This window comes from Coregonus lavaretus (genome assembly GCF_964263955.1).
Source record: "Coregonus lavaretus genome assembly, chromosome: 7".
NCBI classification, from domain to species: domain Eukaryota; kingdom Metazoa; phylum Chordata; class Actinopteri; order Salmoniformes; family Salmonidae; genus Coregonus; species Coregonus lavaretus.
The window spans coordinates 17,325,290-17,341,741 of record NC_139994.1 but is presented as its reverse complement, the minus strand read 5'-3'; the positions used below and the strand labels follow the sequence as shown (position 1 = coordinate 17,341,741).

General features: G+C 41.5%; 1 protein-coding gene across 5 annotated transcripts in view; it reads right to left on the bottom strand.

Annotated features, from left to right (window-relative positions):
- LOC311132637 (thyroid hormone receptor beta) overlaps nucleotides 1-14,536 on the bottom strand; it is a 178,241-nt gene extending 163,705 nt beyond the window's left edge. For 2 of the 5 annotated variants that reach the window (XM_084165885.1, XM_084165887.1), the window contains exon 1: nucleotides 14,284-14,536. The gene's annotated coding sequence lies outside the window, so the exon portion shown is untranslated. The remainder of the gene's footprint in view (nucleotides 1-14,283) is intronic. The other 3 variants (XM_084165888.1, XM_084165889.1, XM_084165886.1) reach the window with 2 other exon arrangements.
- Nucleotides 14,537-16,452: the final 1,916 nt, after the last annotated feature.

Here is a 16,452-nt window from a genome sequence, read left to right as displayed (position 1 = left end):
CTGTTATATATCGGATCGCTTACCGCGATTCATGTGATTAATGATCACACCATTCCAAAACACTGTACTATCTAAATCAGAACTTGGATCAAATCCCTTCCTTTACCTCACAGGAACAGATACAAAAGATTTGCAGCCATGAGTGGTTTGCATTCAGTGTCTACGTCCCAAATGGAACCCTATTCCCTATATAGTGCACTACTTTTGACCAGGGCCCATAACCCAACAAGTATCTCTGCTTTCCTAAGCAGGATCATCATACAGTAGGTTAAGGTTTAGGCCAGGATTCAAACCAACACAGATTTAATGACCTGCACACAGCTATAGACTTGTAGCCCTTTCCTGCAGTGAAATGACTAAATGCCCTCTAGTGGGCTCATGGATGGAATATTATTCATATTTTTCATAATTTCATAATTAATAAACATATTTATTTATTTATTTTGCCAAAAAATCTGGTGTTTCTATGTCAAACGGTTTTGTTATATTTCAGTATTTTGTGATGTATATAAAGTGTAATATTGGTATGCAAACTCAAAATGTAATACATTTCAACTCTATATCTGACATGGTACATGGTGTCTTCTTTTTTTAAAGCCCATAACCATGTGTGTGTGGTGTATGTATATATATTTTCACCTTTATTTAACCAGGTAAGCCAGTTGAGAACAAGTTCTCATTTACAACTGCGACCTGGCCAAGATAAAGCAAAGCAGTGCGATAAAAACAACAACACAGAGTTACATATGGGGTAAACAAAACATAAAGTCAAAAATACAACAGAAAATATATATACAGTGTGTGCGAATGTAGTAAGTTATGGAGGTAAGGCAATAAAATAGGCCATAGTGCAAAATAGTTACAATTTCATATTTACACTGGAATGATAGATGTGCAAAAGATGATGTGCAAATAGAGATACTGGGGTGCAAATTAGCAAAATAAATAACAATATGGGGATGAGGTAGTGGGCTAATTTCATAATGGCTGTGTACAGGTGCCGTGATCGGTAAGCTGCTCTGACAACTGATGCTTAAAGTTAGTGAGGGAGATAAGTGTCTCCAGCTTCAGAGATTTTTGCAGTTCGTTCAAGTCATTGGCAGCAGAGAACTGGAAGGAATGGCGGCCAAAGGAGGTGTTGGTTTTGGGGATGACCAGTGAGATATACCTGCTGGAGCGCAGACTACGGGTGGGTGTTTCTATGGTGACCAGTGAGCTAAGATAAGACGGAGATTTGCCTAGCAGTGATTTATAGATGACCTGGAGCCAGTGGGTTTGGCAACGAATATGCAGTGAGGGCCAGCCAACAAGAGCGTACAGGTCACAATGGTGGGTAGTATATGGGGCTTTGGTGACAAAACGGATGGCACTGTGATAGACTACATCCAATTTGCTGAGTAGAGTGTTGGAGGCTATTTTGTAAATGACATCGCCGAAGTCAAGGATCGGTAAGATAGTCAGTTTTACGAGGGTATGTTTGGCAGCATGAGTGAAGGAGGCTTTGTTGCGAAATAGGAAGCCGATTCTAGATCTAACTTTTGAATGGAGATGCTTAATGTGAGTCTGGAAGGAGAGTTTACAGTCTAACCAGACACCTAGGTATTTGTAGTTGTCCACATATTCTAGGTCAGACCCGCCGAGAGTAGTGATTCTAGTCGGGTGGGCGGGTGCAAGCAGCGTTCGGTTGAAGAGCATGCATTTAGTTTTACTAGTGTTTAAGAGCAGTTGGAGGCTACGGAAGGATTGTTGTATGGCATTGAAGCTCGTTTGGAGGTTTGTTAACACAGTGTCCAATGAAGGGCCAGATGTATACAAAATGGTGTCGTCCGCATAGGGGTGGATCCGAGCGTCACCAGCAGCAAGAGCGACATCATTTATATACACAGAGAATAGAGTCGGCCCGAGAATTGAAAGTGTATACTTTTGTTTCAAAGTAGATTTGTTTAAGACTACCAAGAAACACTCTGTTTGACCCTGATTTAGCTCACTGCATTAAAAGCTGTTAGCTGAAGACAATGCCAATGTCAGCTGGAGCAGAAATCACCTTTTAAAGTCAATCGCAGAGCACAGGTATCTCTGTTTGTTTGAATCCCAGCCTCTATGTTAAATTCCGCTAAAGTGCAATATCATTCCAGGTGGGCATTAGTAGTGCATTAGTGGGCATTAGCAGCCTGAATACAGTCAAAACAGTTAGAACACAGCACAGCTTGCAGCCAGCCAGTCAGTGATGGAAGAAAAGAGAGAGAGAGAGCATTTTAGCTCGCTCAAAGATGGTGAGGTAGAGTGAGATAATGCTTCTGTCCCAAATGGCACCCTATTCCCTTTAAAGTGCACAATTTTTTACCAAGGCCCATAAGGGGTTTGCATGGGTTTGTACTTTTCGGACTATTCCATAGATTCCATAGCGCCAGGCAAGATCATTAAATATTTGAAATAAATAAATTGTATTTGAACCCAGGTCTGAGCAGACCTAGAAGGAAGACCTTCAGCCCTTACAACAACTCTTGAGGTGGCATGGAGCAGGGTGTAGTGGGGAACGCTGTGTTTCCCTAGGCATGATATCCATCCACTGATTATAGACATGGTGGATCCAAGTCTTGTCTGACGCATAATAGCCCATGAAATGTTTATGTGTGTAGAGTGAGACTGCAAGAGACTGCAAGTCAGAGAAATAAACTGGTAACTATGACTTTCATTAAGAGTGACTGGCCTAACATGGAGAAAGGATGGATGAAGAAAGCATGGGCGGACAGACAAACAACAATAATTTACTGTTGGTTGAGGAGATACTGTATGGAGATACTATATATTGCACTACATTTGACAGAGCCCTATGGGCCCTGGTCAAAAATAGTACACTATATAGGGAATAGGCTGCCATTTGGGACACAGACACTGTATGCTTTAATGGGATGGGAATATGAGGGTGGTAATAGTTTAGTTATCCAACTATGCAGGAGTTATATGTTTGAACTTGGCTGTGCCGTTTAAAAAGACGTGCTGGAAATCTCACACCCTATCCAGCCTTTAGGCATTTGACCAACACACAGCAAGTCTTTTTTGTCCTAATGCAAGGGTTGAGCAAGTTTCTTTTTATTCAAAGCTTCTTTCCAAATGGCTTAGGGTTACTTTGTTCACTGGAGGCAAACGAAAGACGGCAACCACTGAAAACCACCCTGGGTCTAACTGGCAAGCCTCGCTTACAATATAGCCTAGGCTTATTTGGTAAAACTATTACTTTACTCTCAAAACAATTTATACATTTTAAAACCACAAAATCCTTATTTTTTCTTTCCTTCCGTCTTAAATGTTTTGCTTTAAAAGGTAGCCAGGCAGTCTGGCCCTTCATGGAAATAAAACACATGCAATTCTTGGAAGAAGAAGAAGAAAAAAATCAACAAGGAAACAACAGTACACCACTACGCCATGGGCTTTGTTTCGAAGAAGCCCATGGCCCCATGGCCCCATGGCCTGGAAGATTTAAGACAACCGGCATGTTGTCTGGTAAACCTTCTCCCTTTTGGAGTACCATGTGTGTGACTTAAGGTACCAGTCTCCCATAGGACTGGTCAAAAGTAGTGCACTATATAAGGAATAGTGTGCCATTTGGGACACAGCTTAGGCTATTCAGCACAGTGAAAGATCAACACTGACAACTCTCCTATACACAGTGCTGTATCTACAAGCTGACAGTGTCTACTCAACCCTTCAAATCAAACAATCACCACTACAAATACACAATCAAATCAAACAATCACCACTACAAATACACAATCAAATCAAACAATCACCACTACAAATACACAATCAAATCAAACAATCACCACTACAAATACACAATCAAATCAAACAATCACCACTACAAATACACAATCAAATCAAACAATCACCACTACAAATACACAATCAAATCAAACAATCACCACTACAAATACACAATCAAATCAAACAATCACCACTACAAATACACAATCAAATCAAACAATCACCACTACAAATACACAATCAAATCAAACAATCACCACTACAAATACACAATCAAATCAAACAATCACCACTACAAATACACAATCAAATCAAACAATCACCACTACAAATACACAATCAAATCAAACAATCACCACTACAAATACACAATCAAATCAAACAATCACCACTACAAATACACAATCAAATCAAACAATCACCACTACAAATACACAATCAAATCAAACCATTTCCGCAACATTGATGCATTTAAATATACACAATCAATTATCACAACCATGATTCAATACTAATATTGTTAGTTTAAGCTCTTGCATTGAACAGTAAGAAATTCCCAGACTCCTCCAACCAAGATTTCTGGAAAACGAGAGAATTTGGGGAAAGTTACCAGAATTTTGCAGTCAAAGCTGGAATAACAACCAACCATGTAGCACCCAATTTGCTCCATCTCGGTTTTCCCCTCAATAAAACAGGATTAGGCTAAACGGTGCGTTACACTCAAATTGCTCCTGACACAACACATGCAGGGTTCGAAAGGGCAGACATTTTAAAAGATACCTCTTGGTAGCACACCATGCAAGTCCTTGTACAAATCCAACAATGTTTACAAAGTTAGTTATCACATTAAAGTCAAAGGAAAAGAATGTGGCAAAGTCTGCGTCCCAAATGGAGCCCTATTCCCTATATTGTTAACTACTTTTGACCAGAGACCTATGGGTCCTGGTCAATAGTTGTGCACTATATAGGGAATAGGGTGCCATTTGGGACTGTTGTGTGACCTGACCACAGGGCCTAAGAGGACGTGAACAGAGATCAATGAACCATGTTCTGTCCTTAGGTCAGCTGCTCAATTAGTGGTGGCATTACCTGATAGTAGATCCCTTCCTACTTTCTATGGGAGTCTATGGCTTCCATACTATCTGTCCCTACATATTACACTACTTTTGACCAGAGCCTTGTGGGATGCACCCTATGGCAGTGGACAGCTAGTAAAGAAATACCAAAATACCTTAGGTATTCTCATCAGAGAATATGAATATAGCCTAACTTCTACTCACTGTAGATATGAAAAGTATTTTGAAATGAAGGTGATTCCAAAATCCACAATCTGTGTTTCTAATCACGTTCAGATTCAAGCTTAGGTCAAGACCTGTATGCAACTACTAGAAAAGTACAATATGCATTCCCTACCAAGACGAATAAAGAGTCTGAAACAGAAGACCAACTAGTCCAGGAAAACCATCCTCACATAATGAGATTCTAACTCTGGAATTGACCCACCATCTGAACCATACTGACATTATGAATGAAACCACTGTATCAGGGTCGAAATCAGAAGCATTTTCAAAGGAATTTTAAATTTAAGAGGAGCAGATTTATTGATTTCCGTTAACTGGATCTTCTTCATGATCTGAGAGGGAGAGCATGATGCACATCTTAAGACTATAGGTAACAGTCCTAGTTAGGTAACACTTTACTTGAAGGGGGTATAGGCTGCATAAGGCCATAACGCCAGTCATGAGTGTTCTAGGAATCATTCACAACAACCTCAATAAGACATTTATTCAACGTCATTCAATATACGTTTTCAGCTGCTCTAGTGGTGATTCAAAGAATTAAGATTGTTTTCCAAGAACAACAATGGGAAACTTCTTCAAGGAGAAGAAAGAGACAGCAACTTGAAATCCTAAACTGGGCATTTCCAACCAATTCAATTATAGAATTCAAACTAACAGTGCAGTCCCAAGAAATGGGTATAGGGTAGAGGAGGGTAGGGGGGAGGGGGTCGAGGAGGGGATAGGGAGAAAGGGTCCAAATTGTAGATATCAGAAGACCCAACAGACGTTAAGAATGTTACTCTACCAAACAGTATTAAGGAAAAAACGTTTTAAAATCGCGAGTGGCGCAGCGGTCTAGGCGTCACGTACAGACCCGGGTTCGATCCCAGGCTGTGCCGTGACCGGGAGTCCCGTAGGGCGGCGCACAATTGGCCCAGCGTCGTCCGGGTTAGGGGAGGATTTGGCCGGGGGGCTTTACTTGGCTCATCGCGCTCTAGCGACTCCTTGCGGTGGGCCGGGCACCTGTAGGCTGACTTCGGTGATCAGTTAAACAGCGTTTCCTCCGACACATTGGTGCAGCTGGCTTCAGGGTTAAAAAGTGTGGTTTGGCGGGTCATGTTTCGGAGGACGCGTGACTTGATCTTTGCCTCTCCAGAGCCTGTTGAGGATTTGCAGCGATGAGACAAGATCATAATTCGATCACAATTGGATATCACGAAATTGGGGAGAAAAAGGGGGTAAATACAACAACAAAAACACACACACAAAAAAAGATTGTTAGTTGGTACGTCAACCCTAAAGAATCTGTAATAGAAAAACAAAATGTACAGCTCATTTAGCAAAAAGCACTAAAACAGAGGACAGCAGTGGTGTGTATTCATGGATGCCAACGTAAGCCAGGCTTCCCTAAAAAAAGTATTTTTCTTTCGTCACTGTGTTTCATAATTTTCCTTAAATTCGCAAGAGGCTGAATGTATCTCACAGGAGATAGCATCCGAGGGAGCAAAAAAGCGCCCCTCTGTCTCTCTACGTGTAGGCCATCTATCTGATTCTGTCTGGTCCAAACGAGTATGACATTGTTGCCGCCTTAGCATTGAGGGCAAGGGAAACCAGCGAGCATCTCGCCTCCCTTGACAAAAGAAAAGTATTACAAATGTGCCAATCAGCGTTGAGCTAAACTGAGCGAGCTAAACTGTGAATGGTCCTGGCACACCAAAAAAAGGGAATTGGTGTCACTCCTATCAAATCCCATTGAGAGCATACGTCATTGACAGAAAAACTTGAATTGTTGCATCTCGTTGTGTTGTTGTCCTACGGTGGCGAGCTAGCCAGCTAGCTATAATTGTCCCTTTCCTAAATTAGCCATGGATGGAGATAGGGATTTGGACTTGTGGTTTTACTTAATTCTCCATACTGGCCAATGATCATAACGGCGATTCTGATCCAACCATTAATTCATACATTGTTGTGCCCCTGGCCTGAGAGGACGGAAGTTCAATATGTTGTTAGATGTCGAAGGCTAATGTTAACTAGCTAACGTTGCCCATGAATGGAAGTTAGGCTAGCGAGCAAGCATTTAAGCCAGGTAGCCTAGGACAACAAAAAATGAAAGCTTGTACTGTATGACAGAGTGATAGACCGTTTCGTCAACATGAAAGAGAGGAGGATGGCATTGGCGTTTCTCTACAAGTAGGGTGAATCTACATGTTTTTCTATGTGCATGAACGCGCACACACACACACATGCAGATTGGATGTAGATTGGACTAAATTGTTTTTGGTATCTTTTAGTTAGACTAAGCAGACGTGAGGCAGCTCCCGTTTTCTTTGCGACTTGCAGTAACTCTCTGTGGTTCTAAATCAATAGTTGTTTAGTGGCCCGAAAATGTCGGAAACATTAACTTCTTGACCATGCTGAAGGACAGTTAGTCTGCTGCTGTTCATGCAATATGCTTTTTGGATTTCACTGGACAGATAAAACAAAGGTGTAGTTGAATTTATTATGCCACTGTGTCTTCTTATTGTCTCTGCCTTTAGGCCTGTATATCACGGTCAAAAGACATATGAATTAACAGGATTTATAGAGCAAACAATGCAATTATCACAACACATAGGTTGTAATATGGATTATTGGGGGGGGGGGGGGGATTAAGACTATTGCCTCTATAGTGCATTCGGAAAGTATTCGGAGCCCTTGACTTTTTCCACATTTTGTTATGTTACAGCCTTATTCTAAAATGGATTAAATGAATATACATATATATATTTTTTTTATGTCTCCTCAATCTACACACAATACCCCATAATGACAAAGCAAAAACAGGTTTTTAGACATTTTTGCAAATGTATTAAAAATAAAAAATAAAAAACTGAAATATTGCATTTACATACAGTACCAGTCAAAAGTTTGGACACACCTACTCATTCAAGGGTTTTTCTTTATTTTTACTATTTTCTACTTTGTAGAATAATAGTGAAACTATGAAATAACACATATGGAATCATGTAGTAACCAAAAAAGTGTTAAACAAATCAAAATATATTTTATATTTGAGACTCTTCAAATAGCCACCCTTTGCCTTGATGACAGCTTTGCACACTCTTGGAATTCTCTCAACCAGCTTCACCTGGAATGCTTTTCAACAGTCTTGAAGGAGTTCCCACATATGCTGAGCACTTGTTGGCAGCTTTTCCTTCACTCTGCCGTCTGACTCAATTGGGTTGAGGTCGGGGGATTGTGGAGGCCAGATCATCTGATGCAGCACTCCATCAATCTCCTTCTTGGTCAAATAGCCCTTACACAGCCTGGAGGTGTGTTGGGTCATTGTCCTGTTGAAAAAGAAATGATAGTCCCACTAAGCCCAAACCAGATGGGATGGCTTATCGCTGCAGAACGCTGTGGTAGCCATGCTGGTTAAGTGTGCCTTAACTTCTAAATAAATCACAGACAGTGTCACCAGCAAAGCACCCCCACACCATAACACCTCCTCCTCCATGCTTTACGGTTGGAACTACACATGCGAAGATCGTCCGTTCACCCACACTGCATCTCACAAAGACACAGCGGTTGGAAACAAAAATCTCCAATTTGGACTCCAGACCAGAGGACAAATTTCCACCGGTCTAATGTCCATTGCTCATGTTTCTTGGCCCAAGCAGGTCTCTTCATATTATTGGTGTCCTTTAGTAGTGGTTTCTTTGCAGCAATTCGACCATGAAGGCCTGACTCACACAGTCCCCTCTGAACAGTTGATGTTGAGATGTGTCTGTTACTTGAACTCTGTGAAGCATTTATTTGGGCTGCAATTTCTGAGGCTGGTAACTCTAATGAACTTATCCTCTTACTTAAACTCAGGGTTTTCCATTCTTGGGGCGGTCCTCATGAGAGCCAGTTTAATCATAGCGCTTGATGGTGTTTGCGACTGCACTTGAATTTTCCGTGACCTTCATGTCTTAAAGTAATGATGGACTGTCGTTTCTCTTTGCTTATTTGAGCTGTTCTTGCCATAATATGGACTTGGTATTTTACCAAATAGGGCTGTCTTCTGTATACCCCCCCCCCCTATCCCTCAATCCTGACTAGTCTCCCAGTCCCTGCGGCTGAAAAACATCCCCACAACATGATGCTGCCACCACAATGCTTCACCGTAGAGATGGTGCCAGGTTTCCTGCAGACGTGACGCTTGGCATTCAGGCCAAAGAGTTCAATCTTGGTTTCATCAGACCAGAGAATCTTGTTTCTCATGGTCTGGGAGTCCTTTACAGTGAGGGAAAAAAGTATTTGATCCCCTGCTGATTTTGTACGTTTGCCCACTGACAAAGACATGATCAGTCTATAATTTTAATGGTAGGCTTATTTGAACAGTGAGAGACAGAATAACAACAAAAAAATCCAGAAAAACGCATGTCAAAAATGTTATAAATTGATTTGCATTTTAATGAGGGAAATAAGTATTTGACCCGTCTGCAAAACATGACTTAGTACTTGGTGGCAAAACCCTTGTTGGCAATCACAGAGGTCAGACGTTTCTTGTAGTTGGCCACCAGGTTTTCACACATCTCAGGAGGGATTTTGTCCCACTCCTCTTTGCAGATCTTCACCAAGTCATTAAGGTTTCGAGGCTGACGTTTGGCAACTCGAACCTTCAGCTCCCTCCACAGATTTTCTATGGGATTAAGGTCTGGAAACTGGCTAGGCCACTCCAGGATTTTAATGTGCCTCTTCTTGAGCCACTCCTTTGTTGCCTTGACCGTGTGATTTGGGTCATTGTCATGCTGGAAAACCCATCCACTACCCATTTTCCATGCCCTGGCTGAGGGAAGGAGGTTCTCACCCAAGATTTGACGGTACATGGCCCCGTCCATCGTCCCTTTGATGCGGTGAAGTTGTCCTGACCCCTTAGCAGAAAAACACCCCCAAAGCATAATGTTTCCAACTCCATGTTTGATGGTGGGGATGGTGTTCTTGGGGTCATAGGCATCATTCCTCCTCCTCCAAACACGGCGAGTTGAGTTGATACCAAAGAGCTCGATTTTGGTCTCATCTGACCACAACACTTTCACCCAGTTCTCCCCTGAATCATTCAGATGTTCATTGGCAAACTTCAGACGGGCCTATATATGTGCTTTCTTGAGCAGGGGGACCTTGCGGGCGCTGCAGGATTTCAGTCCTTCACGGTGTAGTGTGTTACCAATTGTTTTCTTGGTGACTATGGTCCCAGCTGCCTTGAGATCATTGACAAGATCCTCCCGTGTAGTTCTGAGCTGATTCCACACCGTTCTCATGATCATTGAAACTCCACGAGGTGAGATCTTGCATGGAGCCCCAGGCCGAGGGACAGATATTTTGTTTCTTTCATTTGCGAATAATCGCACCAACTGTTGTCACCTTCTCACCAAGCTGCTTGGCGATGGTCTTGTAGCCCATTCCAGCCTTGTGTAGGTCTACAATCTTGTCCCTGACATCCTTGGAGAGCTCTTTGGTCTTGGCCATGGTGGAGAGTTTGGAATCTGATTGATTGATTGCTTCTGTGGACAGGTGTCTTTTATACAGGTAACAAACTGAGATTAGGAGCACTCCCTTTAAGAGTGTGCTCCTAATCTCAGCTCGTTACCTGTATAAAAGACACCTGAGAGCCAGAAATCTTTCTGATTGAGAGGGGGTCAAATACTTATTTCCCTCATTAAAATGCAAATCAATTTATAACATTTTTGACATGCGTTTTTCTGGATTTGTTTGTTGTTATTCTGTCTCTCACTGTTCAAATAAACCTACCATTAAAATTATAGACTGATAATTTCTTTGTCAGTGGGCAAACGTACAAAATCAGCAGCGGATCAAATACTTTTTTCCCTCACTGTGGGTGCCTTTTGGATAACGCCAAGTGGCCCGTCATGTGCCTTTTACTAAGGAGTGGCTTCCGTCTGGGCACTCTAAAGGCCTGATTGGTGGAGTGCTGCAGAGATGGTTGTCCTTCTGGAAGGTACTCTCATCTCCACAGAGGAACTTTAGAGCTCTGTCAGAGTGACCATCGGGTACTTGGTCACCTCCCTGACTAAGGCCCTTCTCCCCCGATTACTCAGTTTGGCCAGGCGGCCAGCTCTAGGAATAGTCTTGGTGGTTACAAACGTCTTCCATTTAAGAATGATGGAGGCCACTGTGTTCTTGAGGACCTTCAATGCTGCAGCATTTTTTTCGTACCCTTCCCCAGATCTGTGCCTCGACAAAATCCTGTCTCTGAGCTCTAGGGACAACTCCTTCGACCTTATGGCTTGGTTTTTGCTCTGACATGCACTGTCAACCGTGGGACCTTATATAGACAGGTGTGTGCCTTTCCAAATCATTTCCAATCAATTGAATTTACCACAGGTGGACTCCAATCAAGTTGTAGAAACATCTCAAGGATGATCAATGGAAACAGGATGCACCTGAGCTCAATTTCGAGTCTCATAGCAAAGGGTCTGAATACTTATGTAAATAAGGTACTTCTGTTTTTGTTTTTTTATACATTTGCAAAAAAATTCTAAAACCTGTTTTTGCTTTGTCATTATGGGGTATTGTGTGTAGATTGATGAGGAAAAAAATGAATTTAATCAATTTTAGAAGGCTGTAATGTAACAAAATGTGTAAAAAGTAAATGGGTCTGAATACTTTCCGAATGCACTTTATGTATTGTAGGCAGACCTACATTATTTTAGCCATGCTTTGGAGGTGCGTGAAACCCCCTCCATTATGTAGGCTACAAGTGTCCATGCCCATCATGAAACGCGAGATGAGAACCTCAGTGAATACCGGTAAAACTCGTATTTAGAAGTTATTTCCCTGTAACAATTGCTTGTTTCATATTTCATATATACCCAAATCCCTCCATAGGTTACCCTTAACCTAGGCCTACTATAATGAAGGCTGGTTCAACAGACACCCCTCCGAACCTATAGCGCTACCACCAGTGCTTAGATTTACCATTGTGTTAGATTTGTTAATCAATTACAAATTACATGACCCTCCCCTGGACTAAATGAAAAAACACTAAACCCTCCCCCATTTTCCTCCGGACAACAACTTTGTACATTTCGACCACTCCCTTATCAGAAGTTATCCTGCAAGTCCACTGATAGTACAGGCCAACTGATGACATTCAAAAGGCTGCTTTCATGCGGTGTCAAACTAACAAACTCGAAGTTTCAATAGCCTGAATACTGAACCCTTGCAGATCAGAAAGGATTGGACATTTACGTATTCCAGTGGCTATCAAGCATCCACTGTAGGCGTGCTTTGGTGCTTTCAATAGGGCTACATTAGGTTATAGCCCGGTTAATTTACACTAGGGCTAAATCCTGTCACAAATTATACTAATGTATATTTAATCGATGTAGGTGTTGTAAATCTACTCGTACCGTCAGGTCAGCTTTTAATTTCTTCACCAGTTCGCAAATTGACTTCAATTTCCCCACGGCATCGCTGTGAAGGCTGTCGTTTGACCTGAAATACCCCCAGCCAGAACGGCAGAATCCATGATAGCGGAGAATTCTGATACATGTCCCGAAATTCTATCTACGGCATCTCTGGAAGGACAATTTAATTCAGAGGCACGTTGATACGTGGTTGCAGAACATGTTTATCAGATCCATGTGTCATAATATTGTAACCATTCGATCAAAATAGTGTTACATTGTAACTACCCACAGTGGTAATAGAGGTTTAAATCATAATTCGCTTTCCACAACGAAAGAAAAACGCATTTACAGCACGTTGTAGTCCATTTAGGCTAAGAATGAGTAATGGTGCAACGTTATTAATTAATATGCCATTTAGCAGACGCTTTCATCCAAAGCCTTACAGTCATGCGTGCATACATTTTTATGTATGTGTGGTCCCGGGGATCGAACCCACTACCCTGGCGTTACAAGCACCATGCTCTACCAATTGAGCTACAAAGCTACAAAGGACTACCCATACGGGTTTTAGCCCAAAATAATTATAAAGTTACAGTGGCAATATATTGGCTACTTCCAAACATGACTGATATGCCTTCAATAGGCTATTAGGTGACCTGCACGGTGGACAATCAAAACCCTACGTATCAGCCATGACAGAAGCCACGTTATTAGCTATACGATGAGAGCAACCATCTATTTCCTACTTACCCTTGCATAACTTTCCCTCGCCCCTTTAACTTCTCAAGACTTCCCGTGTTGTGCCATTGGCCTAGGGTTAAATTACGTATTTATTTTCCATATAAAAGGTCTGTGCCTTATATAGGTCAGTGTCTCCAATGACAAATAGCCTACTGTTAGGCTACTTCATGCATAACTGATTTATATTATTAATATGATTCAAGAACGAATGACTCATAAATATTGGATATTATTTTGAACATTTGAAGTTCAGCATTGGTTGTGATTGGCAACATATTTCTTATTTCTATTTCTCGTGTGTTTTTGTTATACCTTATGTTATTTTTAGTACTACATTCATATTGATTACTGCATTGTTGGGTTAGCTTGTAAGAAAGGCATTTCACTTGTACATTAAATATTTTCTCTTACAAGACAGTTTTAATAGCACAATAATAAGGCCTATTAACGTACACAAAACCATTCTTAAGCCATTCTTAATTATTCATTCTCCATCTATCAAATTGTCAGGCGACAATAGGCTATTGTATTTTGCCAACTTAGACAATAGCCTGCGTGACAAAGTTGTGTTAATATTTGGGGCAGGCTATCCAGATGTTCTGAACAGCGCATTTGAATTATAAAGCGCCCCAGTCTGTGTGTGTCTAAAGACAGACGGTCAACAAACAATAATCCATATAACATTATAAATACTTGTTGATTGGCTAATGGCATGCAGTAGTTGTAATTCTGATGCAAACTGTAGCCTACACAGACGATATTCGAAACGCACACCTAGATTAATCTGCCGATTCTGCCCCAAAATGATTTCACATCCGCACACATTATAAAACCTTGGTATCAGACCGCCATTAGCCTGAATAACAAACATCAACTCAAGAGAGCTTATAGAAAATCAACAATAGTCAGGCAAAATGAGTGTTTCTTATCGACAAACGAATGAACAGTCTAGCGACTTCTTGAATGTCTACAAACCGACGTACATTTTTTGACAGCATTTTTTCCCTGCACTGGAATATTGACGTTTCAAAGAAGAACACAACAATGGGGCAACATACGAAACACGCAGCAAAGAATAACACAAAAATGGGGCAACATACCACATACGCAGGTCGGCACACAGAAATGCTATTATCCGACACTCCGCGGGTGTATTCCTCTCTAACAGAGTGTGTGCGGCTGTAGTCGGTGTTCGTTGTACCTGCGAGCGGGACGAGCGGGGTGGAACGGATGCAACGCGTGCCCTGGAATGACCCGACAAAGCCGAGTATGCGAGAAAGTCTGGGTTGACGAACTTCAACATGGACCCGGGAAAACGTATTGTAGCCTACTGACAACTGCAGCGCTCAGATTGATCGCTATGGCGAATCAGAGAGCTGTTGTTTGAATCGGTCAGCCAGGAAAAAAAACAAGCATCACCTAGTGGCTGAAGGTGCCATTTAAGATGAGGGAGGACGATTTTTTTTAATGAGCATGGCCTTATTTATATTACAGCATAGTGGATGACTGTCATTCATATTCCATTCACCCAGCTCAATGTAACATCGATAGGTTTAGTCTACTACTTGAATTTGCCCTATACCTATCATGAGGTTGCTATAACCTAGCCTTTGAATTAAAGTTTACAACGTAGGTGCACACAGGTCGAAATAGAAAATTGACACAGTGACACATTCATTACCACCTTGCACACTCTTCCCTGCATCTATCTGATCTAGGGCGTAATCATTACATTTGCAAACGAGTGTTTCTATTGGACAAATTCTTGTATGTTTATCCCCGTTTCGTTCCGTTTGCTTCCGTTTAAGAAACGTTTTTCGACAGAATCCGCGGAATGAATACACCCCTGATCACACGTACACACAGTTCATTTTCATAGCAGCCACATTGTGTTCCTTCTCGCGTCTACGCACTATACTCCTCTCACCTTTTCCCTTTACTTGTGGACTTCAATGCACAACACATCAGCTGTATGTGACCAGGTGAAAAAACCTTTCCAAGCCAAACCATATCATAACTGCTACACACAGCCTACATCATTGTCACAATATTAGCTAAAGTAATGTCATAGTCAATATAGCTAATACAGCTAATGGCATTAGTAAACCCGCTACAATCATGCATTACAGTGTACAGTCAGTACATTAAGCAGTTACACCAGCGGCCCCAGTGGCAATAAATTAGTAAAACCACAAGCTTACCTTGACTTGGAAGAGTTCCAGTGTTGTGTTGTATAGTCATAGCCAGCTAGCTAACATAGTATCCCTCTGTTTGAGATGGGTGTTTGAGTAGGCTAAACTAGCTAGCTGCATTTGCTAGCTAAGTAAATGAAAGGGAAAGTGAAAACAAATGAGGAAATCTCTCTATCTCTCTCTTGCTTCTTCACTTTTGAAGAAATGTATTTGTTCAAAGCTGTTCAACTATTGTCTTTCTTTCTCTTTGAGTCAACTACTCACCACAGCTTATGCACTGCAGTGCTAGCTAGCTGTAGCTTATGCTTTCAGTACTAGATTCATTCTCTGATCCTTTGATTGGGTGGACAACATGTCAGTTCATGCTGCAAGAGCTCTGATAGGTTGGAGGACGTCCTCCTGAAGTTGTCATAATTACTGTGTAAGTCTATGGAAGGGGGTGAGAACCATGAGCCTCCTAGGTTTTGTATTGAAGTCAATGTACCCAGAGGAGGACGGAAGCTAGCTGTCCTCCAGCTACACCATGGTGCTACCCTACAGAGTGCTGTTGAGGCTACTGTAGACCTTTATTGCAAAACAGTGTGTTTTAATCAATTATTTGGTGACGTGAATATATTTAGTATAGTTTTATCTAAAAAGGATAACGTTTTAAATGTTTCACTATTTAAATTTTTTATGAAAATTCACTGAGGATAGTCCTCCCCTTCGTCCTCTGAGGAGCCTCCACTGGCATCACCCCTAGTTTACATCTGTCTTCTGACAGATGTGTACCCTGAGTTGAAAACATGCATATTCATACAGTTATAACTTTAACAATATTGAATTCACTTACTCCCAAAATAATATTGTGTGTCTGTGTCTGACTGTGTGTTTGTTTTGTGTGTGTGTGTGTGTGTGTGTGTGTGTGTGTGTATTAATTTCATAGCATCAATATGCTCCTGTCCTCAAACTGCACCTACATGGCTAGACCACTGAATATACAGTAGTAGGTTTACTGTAATGACAATTGACCCAATGTATCTATCTTGGACCTTGACCTGGTTGGAAGAATCAGTTAACATTTGTGTGGACGTGTGT